We start from the raw sequence: 17539 nt of genomic DNA, 5'->3' as shown, positions 1-17539 counted from the left end.
CTGACCCGCCCCACCCCGCGCCGGGACCCGCCCGCGCTGGAACCCGAGCCCAGGATCCGCCCGGACCCGGCGGGACATCCCGGGAGGAGCGGGGCTGTGCCTGGGGGAGACAGCCCGGGGAACAGGTGGTGTGGCTGGGGGCACAGCCCGGGGATCAGAGATGGGGCTGGAGGGGGGCACAGCCCGGGGATCGGTGATGGGGCTGGGGCAACAGCCCGGGGATCAGAGATAGGGCTGGGGCAACAGCCCGGGGATCAGAGATGGGGCTGGGGGCACAGCCCGGGCTGGGGGTGTCTCTGCCCGGGGCTGTGTCCGGGGGTCCCGCCGGCGGCAGAGGGGCCGTGCCTGTCCCCGCTCCACGTGGCAGCTGGCGCGGCGCTCGGTGGCTGAGGCGCTGCTGAGGACGGGGGTGTGTTCCACATCCCGCTCAATTGCAGGGCACGGCAGCCACGCTGGCGAGCACGGCAGCCTCCGGTGGGCTGAGCCGGACAACGCCGAGGAAGGAGCCAGCGAGGAACCACCCTCCTGCTGCTCCTGTTTGCGCTCCTGCTCCGGCAGGCTGGGACGTGGCACGCTTTGCAGGCGGGGCTGGCTGTGCTCGCTGTTCTGGATGTGCCACCCGTCCTGGCTGTGCCAGCTGTGCCATGTGCGCTGGCTGTCCGGGCAGGCCAGGCTGCACTGGCTGTGCTGGCTCTCCGGGCTGCTGTGGCTGTCCTGGCAGTGCTGGCTGTCCTGGCTGTCCTGGCTGTCCTGGCTGTCCTGGCCATGCTGTAGCCATGGCCTGACCCTCGGGTATCAATCCCCAGGCTTGGCTGCTGCTGGGTGCAGGGGACATGCAGTGAGCCACCAGAGAAGCTGTTCCAAAAACTCAGGATACCGAAGTGAAAGAAAAGCCTGAGCTGGTATTTTGCAGCTTTACTAAACTTAGCTTAAACTCTCTTAAGGTTCTCTGGTGTTAATAAATTTAATAGCAATGCACTGTATTTCAAATCCTAAAGCAGGAGGTTTTGTTAAATAAAGGGCTCCAACCCACTGCAGTGCATATGAATATTGAAAAGAAATCAGTGGAAAAAATTACATTAATATTCATACTTTAGTAATATCAAACCCCAGCCTATGGTTACATTGTGTGATGGAAAAGAAAGGAAATGGCCATTCTGTTGTTTTTCCAAGGCTTTTCTTTGCCAAGCAAACTCCTTCAGACGTGGCAGGCAGTCCTGATTACAGAGGATTTGCATGTGTGGATAGTGCTTAAGGACTCCCAGTAAGCGAGAGGGAAGGATAAGGTTGCAAAAACTCTCTAAAGGAAAAAAAAATGAGCAGCAGATTGAGAGTAAGCAAGAGATGAACTTCAATGGAACAATTCTGTTTGTTTAGAAATAAAAGTTTGACGCACACGGTCTGTGCTCCATTCGCCATGCTGGCACCATTTCCCATTTCCATTTCCCATTTTCCCCTGGCTGGTGCCCACTCTCCCTTGGGCACGGTTGGGTCCCCAGTGCTGGGCCTGCCAGCTCACCCACCCCAGGGCTGTGGTTTGGGGTTCAGCCGTGGGCCCAGCAGGCTCAGCACCCACACAGGGACCCCTGGAGCTGCTGGAAGCGTGCTCCCCAGGCCAGCAGCCTCTTCCCTCATCCCTGGGCTGCTGCTCCTCGATCCCAGGATCCAGGAGCCCGCTGAGCTTCAGCCTTACGCGTTGTGACAAAGTCTCGGCGTGGTCACACGCTCTGCGCCTTGGCTCTCCTCCCTGGCAAGTACCAACGTTCCAGACAGCTGAACAGATTCCATGACACAAGACAGCTGCTTTTGTAGGGAGGAATTAATTTAATCGAGTACTCCATCATTAAAATAATCTGACGCGTCAGATGGAAAAGCGCGGAAGCAAGCTTGCTCGAAGATGAAAACTCAACACTTTTTCAGCCAGAAGTGTCCCAGAAGATAAGGAAATGTTAATATAACCCACTCCGGGTCTCTGTATAATATCTTAGCAATGTAAATAATATATTGTCTGAAAAGAATTCGTGAGGGAATGATCTCTTGCCAAAGCCTGGCTAGCTTGGTAAATTGTATTTCTTCCATGGAGCACAAGAATCTCAGAATGGTTTGGGCTGGAAGGGACCTAAAAGCTCATCCAGTTCCACCCTCTGCCAAGGGCAGGGACACCTTCCACTGTCCCACTGAAGGAAACACTGAGGCTGGAGTACCCTGTCCCATGGGGGTTTGGTGCTGTTCTGGAAGTCAGATGGGAATGGAAATGGAAACTTTGGAAAAGTTTGTGGTCATGTTCTGCAGGAAAACCCCAAAGTTGTAGAGGCAGAAAGCTGGGAAATACTGTGCAACTGTGTGCTGGATGCTTAGAAATCTGAAGATGAAGACACTAAAGTTCACATTTCTGTTTTGGAAGGTTTCTGGGTTTTTAAGCTGACCTCGTTGTACCTGGCTGGGTGATGGCAGTGAGGCCAGGTTGGACGGCTGTGTGCACCATGTGTGATTGAGGGCAGCTCTCCCCAAACAGGGCCGGTCACACAATCAGAGCCTGGCACAGCCGCTGCTGGCTGGGTTTGGCTGCAGGTGGTGCCTCTGGTGACTCTGTGGCACTCCATGCCGTGGCACAGGAACGTGCCGCTGTTGTCACCGGGAATGGGAACAGCAGCGGGTACCCTGATTTGCATAGAGGTCATGTTTTGCTAATATGTGTCTTGTAGAAGCAGACAGCATGTAAAAGAGGATGGTTAAAACCTGACCCAGCCATGTTTTTAAATTTCAAATTATGCATAACGTATGCATTAAATTAATTAGGGAATTCATTAAGAAGGGAAGAGTAAAGAAACTAGTGAGCAGTGTGCAGCATTAGTAATGTAAGCCATTTTCTATAATTGTTATATAGAATTTGTCTCATAACATTATCCTTTGATAAATTATTGCAGCATAATATGATATATGTAGCTTATTAACAGTTTCATTAATTACTATTAGAGCAGAGACACTGAAGTCTGGCACACACAGAACAAGTGCTGAAGCAGATGGTTGAAATTAGTGAAATGCAATTGGTTGCTGAACCCTTTTACCTAATTACATTATTACATCAAAACAGTTAAACCAAATTTGTCAAGTTGTCTGCTGGGCCCTGGGATGTTTGGAGCAGGGGTGGCCCGGGCCCAGCTCCCCACGGGGTGCAGGGACCCTCTGGGCACCATCCCCTGGCTCTGGGGCAGGAATTCCTGCAAACCTCGACCTTGTCTCCCTCGCTGCACCCAGGTTGGTCTCATGTTCCTTTTCCTCCTCGTTTCCCACTCAGCCTCGCCGTCCCCAGGGCTGGGCAGGGAAGCTAGGCACCAGCACTGACTCGTTGGTTCCTTTATCAGGGGCCTTCACATCCTCCCTGCTGCTGGATTCTGTCAGGGAACATTGTCCTCCTCCCCACATGGAGCTTGGGGATCAGTCAGGCTGATGGATAGCGCCCATTCCCTGCAGCATTCCCACCAAAAGAAGCATTCCACACCAAGAGCAGCTCTCCAGGAGCCTCCTTCCTCATCCTCCCCGTGGCTTTTGTGAGCAGGGTGAGCTCTGAGCAGTTCCACCGCAGCCAGGCAAGGGCTGGGCTGCACACATCCCTTCTCCCCCAGGGCTGGGATGCACCAGCCTGTGCTGCTCCAGGTGGGCCAGGGCAGCTGGAGGCATCCCTGGCAGGTTCCCAAACCCCTTCAGGCTGGGGGTGCCCTTGGATGGGCCCAAGGAGAGAGAAAATGCAGAGCCCTAAACACAAAGCATGGAAACCCATAAGTGCTTCCTTTCTGCTGAGCAGCAGCAGGTGAGTGGGAGCAGCGGGGGAGTGTGGGGACTGAGTCACTGAACAGCATTCCTGGTGCTTGGGACTTATTTTAATTATTCATACCAGCAGTTTTCAGGAGATCTCACACCTTTGTGCGCCCCCAGCATGGGCACCAGTGTCCATGGAGACAACAAAATAGCTGGGGACAAACCTTCAGCAGGGCCTGTTGTGACAGGACAAAGGAGAGGGGCTTTAAAATTGAGGAGATTTTGGTTTGGTGTTATGGAGAAATTCCTGGCTGTGAAGGAGGTGAGCCCTTGGCACAAGGTGCCCAGAGCAGCTGGGGCTGCCCCTGGATCCCTTCAGTGCCCAAGGCCAGGCTGGACACTGGGGCTGGGAGCACCTGGGACAGGGGAAGGTGTCCCTGCCATGGCAGGGTGGCACTGGGTGGGTTTTGGGTCTATTCCAACCCAACCCAGTCTGGGATTCTTTGGGGTGAGGGCAGCGTGTCCCCCTGCCAGAGGGACAGGTGAGCTGGGGATGGCACTGGCTGTCCCTGTGAGCTCTGTCCCAGTGTGGAACCAGCATGGAATCAGTGTGGAACCAGGGTGGAACCAGCGTGGAACCATCGTGGAACCAGCGCGGAACCAGTGTGGAACCAGCGTGGAATCAGTGTGGAACCAGTGTGGAATCAGTGTGGAACCAGGGTGGAACCAGCGTGGAACCAGTGTGGAACCAGCGTGGAACCAGTGTGGAACCAGCGTGGAATCAGTGTGGAACCAGGGTGGAACCAGCATGGAACCAGTGTGGAACCAACGTGGAACCAGTGAGGAACCAGTGAGGAACCAGTGTGGAACCAGGGTGGAACCAGTGAGGAACCAGCATGGAACCATCGTGGAACCAGGGTGGAACCAGCGTGGAACCAGAGTGGAACCAGCGTGGAACCAGGGTGGAACCAGTGTGGAAGCAGCCCTGTCCCAGCATGGAACAAGTGTGGAACCAGCGTGGAACCAGCGTGGAACCAGTGTGGAACCAGTGAGGAACCAGCGTGGAATCAGTGTGGAACCAGTGTGGAACCAGCGTGGAACCAGCGTGGAACCAGTGAGGAACCAGTGTGGAACCAGTGTGGAACCAGTGTGGAACCAACGTGGAACCAGTGAGGAACCAGTGAGGAACCAGTGTGGAACCAGTGTGGAACCAGTGAGGAACCAGCATGGAACCATCGTGGAACCAGGGTGGAACCAGCGTGGAACCAGAGTGGAAGCAGCCCTGTCCCAGCATGGAACCAGTGTGGAACCAGTGTGGAACCAGTGTGGAACCAACGTGGAACCAGTGAGGAACCAGTGAGGAACCAGTGTGGAACCAGGGTGGAACCAGTGAGGAACCAGCATGGAACCATCGTGGAACCAGTGTGGAAGCAGTGTGGAACCAGTGTGGAACCAGTGTGGAACCAACGTGGAACCAGTGTGGAAGCAGCCCTGTCCCAGCGTGGAACCAGAGTGAAATCATCATGGAACCAGTGTAGAACCAGCGTGGAACCAGTGCAGAAGCAGCAGCAGAGCAGGCCCAGCAGCTGGAGGGGCGAGGGCAGCGGCAGCACTGGCTGTGGTCAGCCCCATCAGGGCTGCTGAGGAGGGATTGCAGCCGGGAGCGCCATGCAGGGCTGGTCTGTGCACACACTGCACGGACGCTGACCACCGTGAGCCACAGAGAGATGCAATAAAGCAGCTTCTGCTGCAGGGACCCATTGGTGTGGGGCTCTCTGTGGCAGGGGGTGATGGGCAGGGGGCACCCTGCCCTCAGCACTGCCCACCGTGAGCCTCCCAGTGCCAGGGACGGCCAAAAGGCTGGGAAACCCCGGGTGAGTGCAGCTGAAAAGCCGCTCCAGAAACATTCCAGGGCTATTTGTGATGCTTGTGCAACTGAGCAGGCACCTTTTTTTATTTCTATTCTGCAGGAATTAAATTAATTTTAGAAATGGCACTATAACTATTTTCCTGCCTCAGGGACCATTTGTTTTAAAATCATAAAAGACTTTTATATGACACCGCACTGACATTTGATGTGAATAAATTAAGGGAATTAGTACAAAACTGCTTTATTTCCGTGGAACTTCCCAGGCCGTCTCTGCTGCACGCACAGTGCCGAGGGTGTGGGCAGGCCCTGGTGCTGGCGCCCACAGGGGGATGCAGGCCCAGCCCTCTGAGAGCTGCAGGAGGGTGACCCCCCTCAGTGGGGCAAACCCCTCAGCGGGTCCCTGCTGTGCAGGGGGGATCACGGATGAACAGGGTGGTTTGGGTGGGAAGGGACCAAAACCCCACCCAGTGCCACCCTGCCATGGCAGGGACACCTCCCACTGCCCCAGGGGCTCCCAGCCCCAGAGTCCAGCCTGCACTCACAGGAACAATTTCCTGCTAATAGCCAATCCAAATCTGCATTCAGCCCCCAGGTGAGAAGTGTTCAGCCTTGTTTTGCTGTTTCAGGGAGCACTGGGTGCCCGTGGTGTTTAACCCTCCCTACAGTGCTATCTATACAGGGGGGTCACTTGCTGTGCCTCTGGCTCCAGCTGTGTCCCCCTCTCTGGGAGCCCATCCCACTGGGTTTGCTCCCACTGCTCCTGCTGACTCTGGGGGACTCAAAGGCACCCGGGCTCTGTCAGGAGATCACATCCTTTTGTGTGCTCTAACCCCACCATGTGATGTGTAAGCAAATTGCATTATTCCGTGATTGCTTTCCTCCGTGGGCACGTACAGTCAGAAGGGTGCAGGATGCAGGATGGAGGGATGCAGGGATCCAGGGTGCAGGGGTGCAGGGGTGCAGGGTGCAGGGATCCAGGGTGAAGGTATAAAAGGTGCAGGGATCCCGGGTTTAGGGATACAGGGATACAGAGTGCAGGGGTACTGGGTGCAGGGGCCCAGGCTGAGCTCGTTGCCTTCCCCTCTGTCATCTCGCACTTGTACGGCAAAGTGCTGTTAATAATCATTTAAATGCTTTGGTGTCACTCACTGCTCTTTCTTTGTAAATGTTACTCGTTTCATAAATAAATCAAAACCTGCAGACCCTGGGTTTTCAGAAACTTGAATGCTTTTGTTAAAATTGTATGAAGCAAATTCACAAACACATGATTTATATTATCTCGGTACAGCACGGGAGATGATAGAATATACTATTTAAATTAACTCCTCTCCCAACAAATGAAATCAATTCTGTTCTTGGGTTACTTTTCATCTGCCTTTTGTCTTGTTGCTGAATCTTTTCTGTTTCTTTCACTCATTCATCTATTGTGCCCTTTCCTTGATCTGATAGCATTAAACATATAATTAAGTCATAAAGGAGGGAACTGATGAGTATAGCAGATGGTAATTGCTTCCTACATTTGAATGAAATGATATGCATTGCTACAATTTACAGCTCTCGCCTCATATTTTATTCAGGAACCTTTTATCTCTTTTCCTGCAGAATTATTCTGCAATAAATTTAGACATCTTATCAATAGCTTGGGTGATAGTCACAGAAACAGGGGAAACTGAACTTTGTGCATCTTAATGTTTAAAATAATTTTCTACAATAATTGAATTATCCCCCAGGAAATACCATAGCGAGAACCTGCCGGACTGGGTTGTTTTCCTTTGGAAAGCCCACCCCGTGATCAGAGAGGAAAACCCACGGGTGTAATTACCCTCATGGCACGAGGAGGGGCAGGGGCTCCCCAGGCTCCGTCTCCCGGGGCTGGGTTTGGTTCCAGGAGGTGCTGGGGAGGTGGGACCCGCCGGGCGCTCGCAGGGCACTCCCTGCTCTCCAATGCTCACAATTGAAAACAAAAAAAATTAAACTTATTTCCTCTGCAAACCACACCCAGCAGGGCCTGAGGGTGGAGGAGCATCCGTGGCCTCGGTGAAGAGGGTTTCTTCCTCTGCTGGGTTCTTTAGAGGAGGAGAATTCACAGCTCACAGAGAATGGCATGGGCACTTGGCCATAAAGTTCAGGTAAAGGAGGGAATGGGTGTTTTGGGGAAGAACACCCACATTTGGATACTGTTGGTTAAAGAGCCAAAGGGGTCAGGGGAGAAACACTGGAGCAGAATGAAATCAGTTGAGTTTAGCTAGGTGGAGAAGCTAGGAGAAAAAGCAGGCATATTAAAAGCTAACTTTTTTGTTTTAAGTCTAACTTCAAGAGCAGGAGTCCTTATTCTACTTCTCAGTTTTTATTATATCCCTTAGTTTGTATTACCTTATTTTTCATTCTATTTCTTGGCTTTTATTTTATTCCTTAGGTTTTCTTCAAGTCTATTCTATTTTATCCCGTTTTTCTTCTTCTTTTCTCCTCTTCTTTTTCCTCCTCCTCCTCCTTTTCTAGCCATTCTCTCCATCGATGCCACTGTGTCCCAGGCCATTAGAACACAGCCAGCTGCTGTCCTGCTGGGAGGATGTGATTGGGGCTGGGTGGGTCCTCAGCCAGTGCAGCCTTCCCTTCCCTTCCCCTTCCCCTTCCCCTTCCCCTTCCCCTTCCCTTCCCTTCCCTTCCCTTCCCTTCCCTTCCCTTCCCTTCCCTTCCCTTCCCCTTCCCCTTCCCCTTCCCCTTCCCCTTCCCTCTTTACAGGGGCAGAGCTGTTTCCACTTTTTCTCAGGATTTGTATTTTTAGCACTTGAGCAGGTGTTAAAAAGCACCCAAAATGTTCTCCAGTTGTTTATACCCCTGGCATGTGATTTTGGCCATATTTAGACAAAATTAGGCATTTGAAACAATGCACACTTGGAGCTTACAAGTGAAGGTAAAACAGGGAGTCCTAAGCACACAGCAGCAAATCCATGAGCTGGCGTCGTGCAGAGCATCCCAACTCCTCACCGCGCTCCTTCTGAGGGGTGAGGCAAGAAATACTTGTCAGCAATGATTTCCTCAGTGATTTTTAAAGGCCTGTGACTCCCTCCCTTACTGGCTTTAATAAAAGCGTCCCTGCTCCCTGAGCTCACTCAGAAAATGATTACCCCTCAGCGAGACACAAGACAAACACCTGAGCTGTTGACAGCCCTGGTGGGGCTGTGGAAGGACAAGCCCTGCCTTTTCTCCACTGCCTACCTGAAGCTGGGTTCTTTCTGAGGATCGGAGCTCTGCCAAGGCCTGAGCTCCCTCCAGGCCTTGCAATAACAGACTCTTTGTGTGGGAAGGGACCCCACACATCACCCAGTTCCACCGCACTGTCCCTGTCCCCCTGCCATGGCACCAGGCTGCTCCAAGCTCTGCCCAGCCTGTGCTGGAGCCCCTCCCTGGTTCTGGGCCCTCTGTGACCGTGGGAATCCTGCACAGAACACGGGTGGCCCTGTGGAACCAGCGCCTGGTGCCCAGGAGCTGCTGCAGGCCCTGTTCAGCAGCACACGATGGGTGGGACCCTGTCCCTTCCTGCAGAGCCGGCTGTCCAGGACAGGGACAGGGACAGGGACAGGGACAGGGACAGGGACAGGGACAGCAGGACAGGGACAGGACAGGGACAGGGGATGGGGACACAGGGACAGGGACAGGGGATGGGGACACAGGGACGGGACCAGGGCCATCACTGCACATCCAGGACCCTGCTGCGGAGCCTGGCTGGACTCTGGTGCTGTCCCCAAACTGTGACACAGCCATCACCACAGCGCTGGAGTTTAACACAACACAACTGATTCCTAACATTTCATGAAATTTAGTTTTTCTACCTGTCACCATGGAAAAAATGTGGTTATAATGCTGAGATGCCGTTGTTTGCAGGGGAAGGAGGGAGGCAGGAACGATTTGGGTTTGGTGAACACAGGCTGAACATGCAGCTGTGTGTGGTCAGGCTGCTATTGATGCCTGCGAGTTTCCAATTGCTGGTAATGGACTGGGGAAAATGGATAATGTGTTTGATCGATCAGCATGGACAAATTTCATTTAGGGGATCAATAACAGTTTATACTTGACAGAGCAGAGGGACCACATTTATTTTTCCATTTGATTGAATAAATGTTTTCAATGAAGGTGCAGATGTGAAGCAATGCTGGCCATTCCTTCACAAGAAGCGCAGCTCAGAGCTGGTGTGGCTGCAGGTGAGGTGTGTTTGACAGAGCGAGGTGTGTTCAAAGGGATTGAGGTGTGTAAAAGGAGTGACGTGTGTTTAACAGTGCCCAGTGTGACTGCAGCGTGTTTAACAGAGCCCTGGGTGTGACTGCAGCGTGTTTAACAGAGCCCAGTGTGACTGCAGCGTGTTTAACAGTGCCCTGGGTGTGACTGCAGCGTGTGTAACAGAGCCCTGGGTGTGACTGCAGCGTGTTTAACAGTGCCCAGTGTGACTGCAGCGTGTGTAACAGAGCCCTGGGTGTGACTGCAGCGTGTGTAACAGAGCCCTGGGTGTGACTGCAGCGTGTTTAACAGAGCCCTGGGTGTGAGTGCAGCGTGTTTAACAGTGCCCAGTGTGACTGCAGCGTGTTTAACAGAGCCCAGTTTGACTGCAGCGTGTGTAACAGAGCCCTGGGTGTGAGTGCAGCGTGTTTAACAGTGCCCAGTGTGACTGCAGCGTGTGTAACAGAGCCCTGGGTGTGACTGCAGCGTGTTTAACAGAGCCCAGTTTGACTGCAGCGTGTGTAACAGAGCCCTGGGTGTGAGTGCAGCGTGTTTAACAGTGCCCAGTGTGACTGCAGCGTGTGTAACAGAGCCCTGGGTGTGACTGCAGCGTGTTTAACAGTGCCCAGTGTGACTGCAGCGTGTTTAACAGTGCCCAGTGTGACTGCAGCGTGTTTAACAGAGCCCTGGGTGTGACTGCAGCGTGTGTAACAGAGCCCTGGGTGTGAGTGCAGCGTGTTTAACAGTGCCCAGTGTGACTGCAGCGTGTTTAACAGTGCCCAGTGTGACTGCAGCGTGTGTAACAGTGCCCTGGGTGTGACTGCAGCGTGTTTAACAGTGCCCAGGGTGTGACTGCAGCGTGTTTAACAGAGCCCAGTGTGACTGCAGCGTGTTTAACAGAGCCCAGTGTGACTGCAGCGTGTTTAACAGTGCCCAGTGTGACTGCAGCGTGTTTAACAGAGCCCAGTGTGACTGCAGAGTGTGTAACAGTGCCCTGGGTGTGACTGCAGCGTGTTTAACAGTGCCCAGTGTGACTGCAGCGTGTTTAACAGAGCCCAGTGTGACTGCAGCGTGTTTAACAGAGCCCTGGGTGTGACTGCAGCGTGTGTAACAGAGCCCTGGGTGTGACTGCAGCGTGTGTAACAGAGCCCAGTGTGACTACAGCGTGTGTAACAGAGCCCTGGGTGTGACTGCAGCGTGTTTAACAGTGCCCAGTGTGACTGCAGCGTGTGTAACAGAGCGCTGGGTGTGACTGCAGCGTGTGTAACAGAGCCCAGTGTGACTACAGCGTGTGTAACAGAGCGCTGGGTGTGACTGCAGCGTGTGTAACAGAGCCCAGTGTGAATACAGCGTGTTTAACAGAGCCCTGGGTGTGACTGCAGCGTGTTTAACAGTGCCCAGTGTGAGTGCAGCGTGTTTAACAGTGCCCAGTGTGACTGCAGCGTGTTTAACAGAGCCCTGGGTGTGACTGCAGCGTGTTTAACAGAGCCCAGTGTGACTGCAGCGTGTGTAACAGAGCCCTGGGTGTGACTGCAGCGTGTTTAACAGAGCCCAGTGTGACTGCAGCGTGTGTAACAGAGCGCTGGGTGTGACTGCAGCGTGTTTAACAGTGCCCTGGGTGTGACTGCAGCGTGTTTAACAGAGCCCAGTGTGACTACAGCGTGTGTAACAGAGCCCTGGGTGTGACTGCAGCGTGTTTAACAGAGCCCAGTGTGACTGCAGAGTGTGTAACAGTGCCCTGGGTGTGACTGCAGCGTGTGTAACAGAGCCCAGTGTGACTACAGCGTGTGTAACAGAGCGCTGGGTGTGACTGCAGCGTGTGTAACAGAGCCCAGTGTGAATACAGCGTGTTTAACAGTGCCCAGTGTGACTGCAGCGTGTTTAACAGTGCCCTGGGTGTGACTGCAGCGTGTTTAACAGAGCCCAGTGTGACTACAGCGTGTGTAACAGAGCCCTGGGTGTGACTGCAGCGTGTTTAACAGAGCCCAGTGTGACTGCAGAGTGTGTAACAGTGCCCTGGGTGTGACTGCAGCGTGTGTAACAGAGCCCAGTGTGACTACAGCGTGTGTAACAGAGCGCTGGGTGTGACTGCAGCGTGTGTAACAGAGCCCAGTGTGACTGCAGCGTGTTTAACAGTGCCCAGTGTGACTGCAGCGTGTTTAACAGAGCCCAGTGTGACTGCAGCGTGTTTAACAGAGCCCTGGGTGTGACTGCAGCGTGTGTAACAGAGCCCTGGGTGTGACTGCAGCGTGTGTAACAGAGCCCAGTGTGACTACAGCGTGTGTAACAGAGCCCTGGGTGTGACTGCAGCGTGTTTAACAGTGCCCAGTGTGACTGCAGCGTGTGTAACAGAGCGCTGGGTGTGACTGCAGCGTGTGTAACAGAGCCCAGTGTGACTACAGCGTGTGTAACAGAGCGCTGGGTGTGACTGCAGCGTGTGTAACAGAGCCCAGTGTGAATACAGCGTGTTTAACAGAGCCCTGGGTGTGACTGCAGCGTGTTTAACAGTGCCCAGTGTGAGTGCAGCGTGTTTAACAGTGCCCAGTGTGACTGCAGCGTGTTTAACAGAGCCCTGGGTGTGACTGCAGCGTGTTTAACAGAGCCCAGTGTGACTGCAGCGTGTGTAACAGTGCCCTGGGTGTGACTGCAGCGTGTTTAACAGAGCCCAGTGTGACTGCAGCTTGTTTAACAGTGCCCTGGGTGTGACTGCAGCGTGTTTAACAGAGCCCAGTGTGACTGCAGCGTGTGTAACAGAGCGCTGGGTGTGACTGCAGCGTGTGTAACACTGCCCAGTGTGACTGCAGCGTGTTTAACAGAGCCCAGTTTGACTGCAGCGTGTTTAACAGAGCCCTGGGTGTGACTGCAGCGTGTTTAACAGTGCCCAGTGTGACTGCAGCGTGTTTAACAGAGCCCTGGGTGTGACTGCAGCGTGTGTAACAGTGCCCTGGGTGTGACTGCAGCGTGTTTAACAGAGCCCAGTGTGACTGCAGCGTGTTTAACAGAGCCCAGTTTGACTGCAGCGTGTTTAACAGTGCCCAGTGTGACTACAGCGTGTTTAACAGAGCCCTGGGTGTGACTGCAGCGTGTTTAACAGTGCCCAGTGTGACTGCAGCGTGTTTAACAGAGCCCTGGGTGTGACTGCAGCGTGTTTAACAGTGCCCTGGGTGTGACTGCAGCGTGTTTAACAGAGCCCTGGGTGTGACTGCAGCGTGTTTAACAGTGCCCAGTGTGACTACAGCGTGTTTAACAGAGCCCTGGGTGTGACTGCAGCGTGTTTAACAGTGCCCAGTGTGACTGCAGCGTGTTTAACAGAGCCCTGGGTGTGACTGCAGCGTGTTTAACAGAGCCCTGGGTGTGACTGCAGCGTGTGTAACAGAGCCCTGGGTGTGACTACAGCGTGTTTAACATGACACTGTCCCTCCCTGCTGGGTCTGAGAACCCTGGGTCACCAAACAGGAGGATCAGACTGTCCTGCTGGGGAATTGCTGGCTTTGCACAGCCGCTGATGCTCCCCGTTACTGGAGATGGCCATGGTTCTCTTGCGGTTTCCTTCTCCAAAGCTGAGGGGAGGTGCAGAGCCGGTGCCTCTCTGGGTCTGCAGGTGCCCCAGGTGAGCTCTGCCACCCCTTGGAGAGAGCAGGAACAGCTCCTGCCGTCCTGTTCTGCTCAGGTGGTCTTCCAAAGTGTCCCTGACGCAGGGATGGTTAAATCATGTCCTTCATTCTCGTTAACCCTGCCTTCGGCTCTCCTGCTCCAGGCTGTCCTCATCTCCTTCCATGGTTTGCCTTTGCTCCATCAGACCAGAGGAAATTTTGCAGGAATTGGCTCTTTTGATCCATTTCAGGGTGCCCTTTGCATGCAGCCCCTGCTGACCAAGCTGCATGATGGCCACAGGGGCTCCCACAGCAGCTGCCCCGGAGGGGCTCTCGGGCTGGGGCGAGCTTCTTTTGGAACACAGAATTCCCCCCGTTTTGTTGCTTGATGTTGTTGTTTGATGAACTCTCTCCGAGAGAGGCTTAAACTCAGATTTGGCCGGTGGCGGAGCGTAATTAAGTTCCAGATGACGCAGATGATCGCTCTCCCTCGCAATATGGAGCAAATGCCAGCAGCGCGTGCGGCCGGCTCCCGCTCCAGATGCACCGGCTCCCTGTGCTGGCTCCAGCCTGCTCCAGCAGGGCCCAGGGCCCCGGGGCTGCTGTGGGCAGGCAGCTCGGGCTGTTCGGAGTGCACATTGTCTGTGTGCACTGCAATGAGGCCGATGCAGCGTTGGATGATGGAGTCCCCAGACCCGCGGTCACCGCGAGTGAGCGCGGCCACGCCGGAGGCAGCGCTTGACCTTCCGACGGCACCGCGGGCCAGCACGGCCTCCACACACATAAATAACCGTCCCTCACCCGCTCTTGCCAGGGAATTTACTTAAAAATGCCAATATATTATAGCATATGTGACTTAAGGATATTCAGATGCGAAAGCAGAACGTGTTTCCTCCCATTGCTTTTTCCCCGGTGGCATTCCAAATGAAATGCTTAATGGGGGAAAAGGGAAGAGATGGAATAAATAATAATAATAATAATGATGAAGATCGCTTACCTTGTTCGCTTTATGATTGTCTAGTACCTTTTTGTCAATGGCACGCTCTATGCAAAGTCTTCTCATGGCTGAATTAAGTTTGTGATATTAATAAAGAGAACACTCAGTAAATGGCTTGTCAGCTTTGTTTCATCCCATGCCTGATGTCTAGAAAGGAGGTAATACATCTATGACCTTATTTTATACATAACGTACTGCAGTGCACACAGAATGGGGAAGCTTTCAGGAGTCTTTTCTTTTGCCTTCAATAAATTGTAAAACCAGACCTTTTAAAATCCTGCCTATTGCACTTTGTGGTGACCCGACTTCAATGCAGAAGCCGTTGGCTGACTTTATTTTTATCCTTGCAGGAAAAATAGTTGTTTATAAAACTCAACAAGCATAAAACAATATGCTTCGGGATTATAAATAGCATTTGAAAAGGTTTGGAGATTACACACTCTGGCCTGAAAGACTACAGGGCAAAATTCTTCATCTCCATCCAGTTAAATGAGGAGTTCTGATAAAAGAACAGCCAGAGATTTAGGATGTGGCCAATAATAACTTAATAAATCAGCAACGATGCCATCTGATAGCGTTCAGCTTCCTTTCAACACATAATCAGCGAGCACTTAATTGTTAGAAGTTGTGTAATTACAGCAGAGCCGTGCGGGGCTGCGCGTTCTGTGTCACCCTAATTTCCTGTATCTGTGGTGCTGGGGCTCTCATCAGGGCCTGGGATCAAGCTGCTGCTCATCAGATAAGGCACATTTCAGAGGAGTGTGCTGAGAGGGGCCACGCAGGGTCCTGGCTGCAGGAAATGCACAGTGCAGCTGTTCCTGGGTGCGTTTGTGGGATTTGGGAGTCTGATCCTGGAGCTGCCAAAGCCAAATGAAAGGATCAGGTGAATTAATGCAGCAAAACTGCTGATGGATGCATTAGGTGATGATCTCATGGCTCTTCCAAGGGTGGTGATTCTGTGACAACAGCAGGGATTTTTCCTCCTGAGAAGCTGGGAGGCCTCAGGAACAAAATGCAAACAATGGTTATCTGCTGCTGTGGGATGCAACAGGTGCATCTGGGATTGGGCTCATGTGGTTGTTTCTAATTAATGGCCAATCACAGTCAGCTGGCTCGGACAGAGAGCCAAGCCACAAACCTTTGTTATCATTCTTTCTTTGTGATTCTTAGCTTAGCCAGCCTTCTGATGAAACCTTTTCTTCTATTCTTTTAGTATAGTTTTAATGTAATATATATCATAAAATAATCCATCAGCCTTCTGAAGCATGGAGTGAGATCCTCATCTCTCCCCTCATCCTGAGACCCTGTGAACACCGTCACAAACACTCGTGGGGGTTCTTGGTCTGAGGTCAGAACCGGTCTGAAACCCTCCAGGAGGTGGGAAGGAGGTGGAATCGCTGGCGTTACTGCGCAAGAAAAATCCTGCATTTTGCCGTTGTTATGAATTAGCAGAAATTAAAGAATAGGGTTGTCTACGCATCGCTTGGAAATTGTTTACAGCAAATAATGAAGCAAGGCAGGAGCGTTGCCAGAGGCCGGGTCTGGAGATGCTGTATCGCGTTATTAATTAAAATACAAGTCAGCTCTTTCCAGCGCGTGTAGCCCGTGGGTATCCAACGTGCTCCACTTGATTGAATCAGGTACTGGCAGCAAAGGCATTTTTTATTTTCTGCTGGAAGGGATAACAAAAATGTAAAGCTGTTTTCTGCTACTTCATTTGAAAAAATATTATTTTGCAATGGAAGCACGGCAGCTGCAGCAGCTGGACAGCAACAACATGTGCACCTCTGCTCTGGAACCGGGGCACAGGGGCTGCACCTCAGGAGCTGCCCAGCCAGCACCCATGGGAGCAGCAGGGCCTGGCCTGGGGAGGGGAACCATCCCAGCGGGGTTTTGGGGAGGGGAACCCATCCCAGCGGGGTTTTGGGGAGGGGAACCATCCCAGCGGGGTTTTGGTTTATCCCCTTATAATGAGATTTTCCTCCTTCTTGTGTGGAAGGGCCAGTGAATGACCAAAATCCCAGAATCATGGAGTGGCTTGGGTTGGGAGGGACCTTGGGGGTCACCTGGTCCAGCCACCTGGGCAGCGACACCTCCCATTACGCCAGGTTGCTCCAAGTCTCTCTTTGTCAATCCTGTTCATGTCTGGCCCATTCCCAAAGGCCACGTGCCCTTCTGTTCCTCTGTATTCCAGAGGGATAAAAAGAACAAAAATAGAAATTCACTTTTTTTTGTCTATTTTGAAGATAATAAAGGAAGCAAATATTTTTCCACTGCCAGCTGGGAGCCACAGGAGCTCCTGGCACCAGGAACACAGCTGTTCCCCCATGGAAAACTCAGGGGTTATTTTGTCCCCACGAAGAGGAGGGAACAGAATTGCTGTGTTTGCAGTCCCTCTGCAGCTGGGGTCCCCAGGGATGCTCAGCCTGGGGGATGCTGAAATTCCTGGGGTGCCCTGGCCACACTGGGGCCAGCAGCCCCCAGCCCCTCCCAAACCCCTGGGTTTGAGCTGGTTTTCCACAATAACAGTGCAAAACCCCCCCTTGAGGAGACACCTCAGCCCCAGCCGTGCTCTGCCACAGCCTGGGCAGCCATTCCCAGCCTGTCAGGCTCAGCCAGGCCATCTCCAAGGGCTCTGAGCCCACACCTGGGATCTCCTGCTTCAATTCCCTTTGTTTCAACAGTCTGAAACACTATCACATTTTAATATTGCTTATTTTACTGCTCAATTATTAATATTTACAATTAGATAGACAGAAAAACCCGCATCAAATGGGTGATGCCTCAACTTGGCATGGCTGGAGTCACCTTAAGTTATGGAATTTCCTGACTTCTCAATGCTTGATCCTGCAACATGAACATTGCACCAACACAGAGGGGTTTGCATTAATTTTATAAAGGCCAGGGGGAAAATAAGCTATTTCCCTGCTGCCCAGACCTGGAATCCATGCTCAAGTGCACACTGGGTCAGCCCCTAACCAGCTGCAAGCACACAAGGCAAGTTATTGGATTTCCAGATGATGAATAGAGATCAGGAAACGCACCTGCCTGGCTGCAGGGGGATTTGCATGAAAATGAAGGTTCCGAACACCTGCGTGTGTGAAA

Source organism: Melozone crissalis, unplaced genomic scaffold (genome assembly GCF_028551555.1).
Source record: "Melozone crissalis strain CALT ecotype California unplaced genomic scaffold, PUWL_Pcris_2 ptg000023l_1, whole genome shotgun sequence".
NCBI classification, from domain to species: domain Eukaryota; kingdom Metazoa; phylum Chordata; class Aves; order Passeriformes; family Passerellidae; genus Melozone; species Melozone crissalis.
This window is presented reverse-complemented; position numbering follows the sequence as displayed.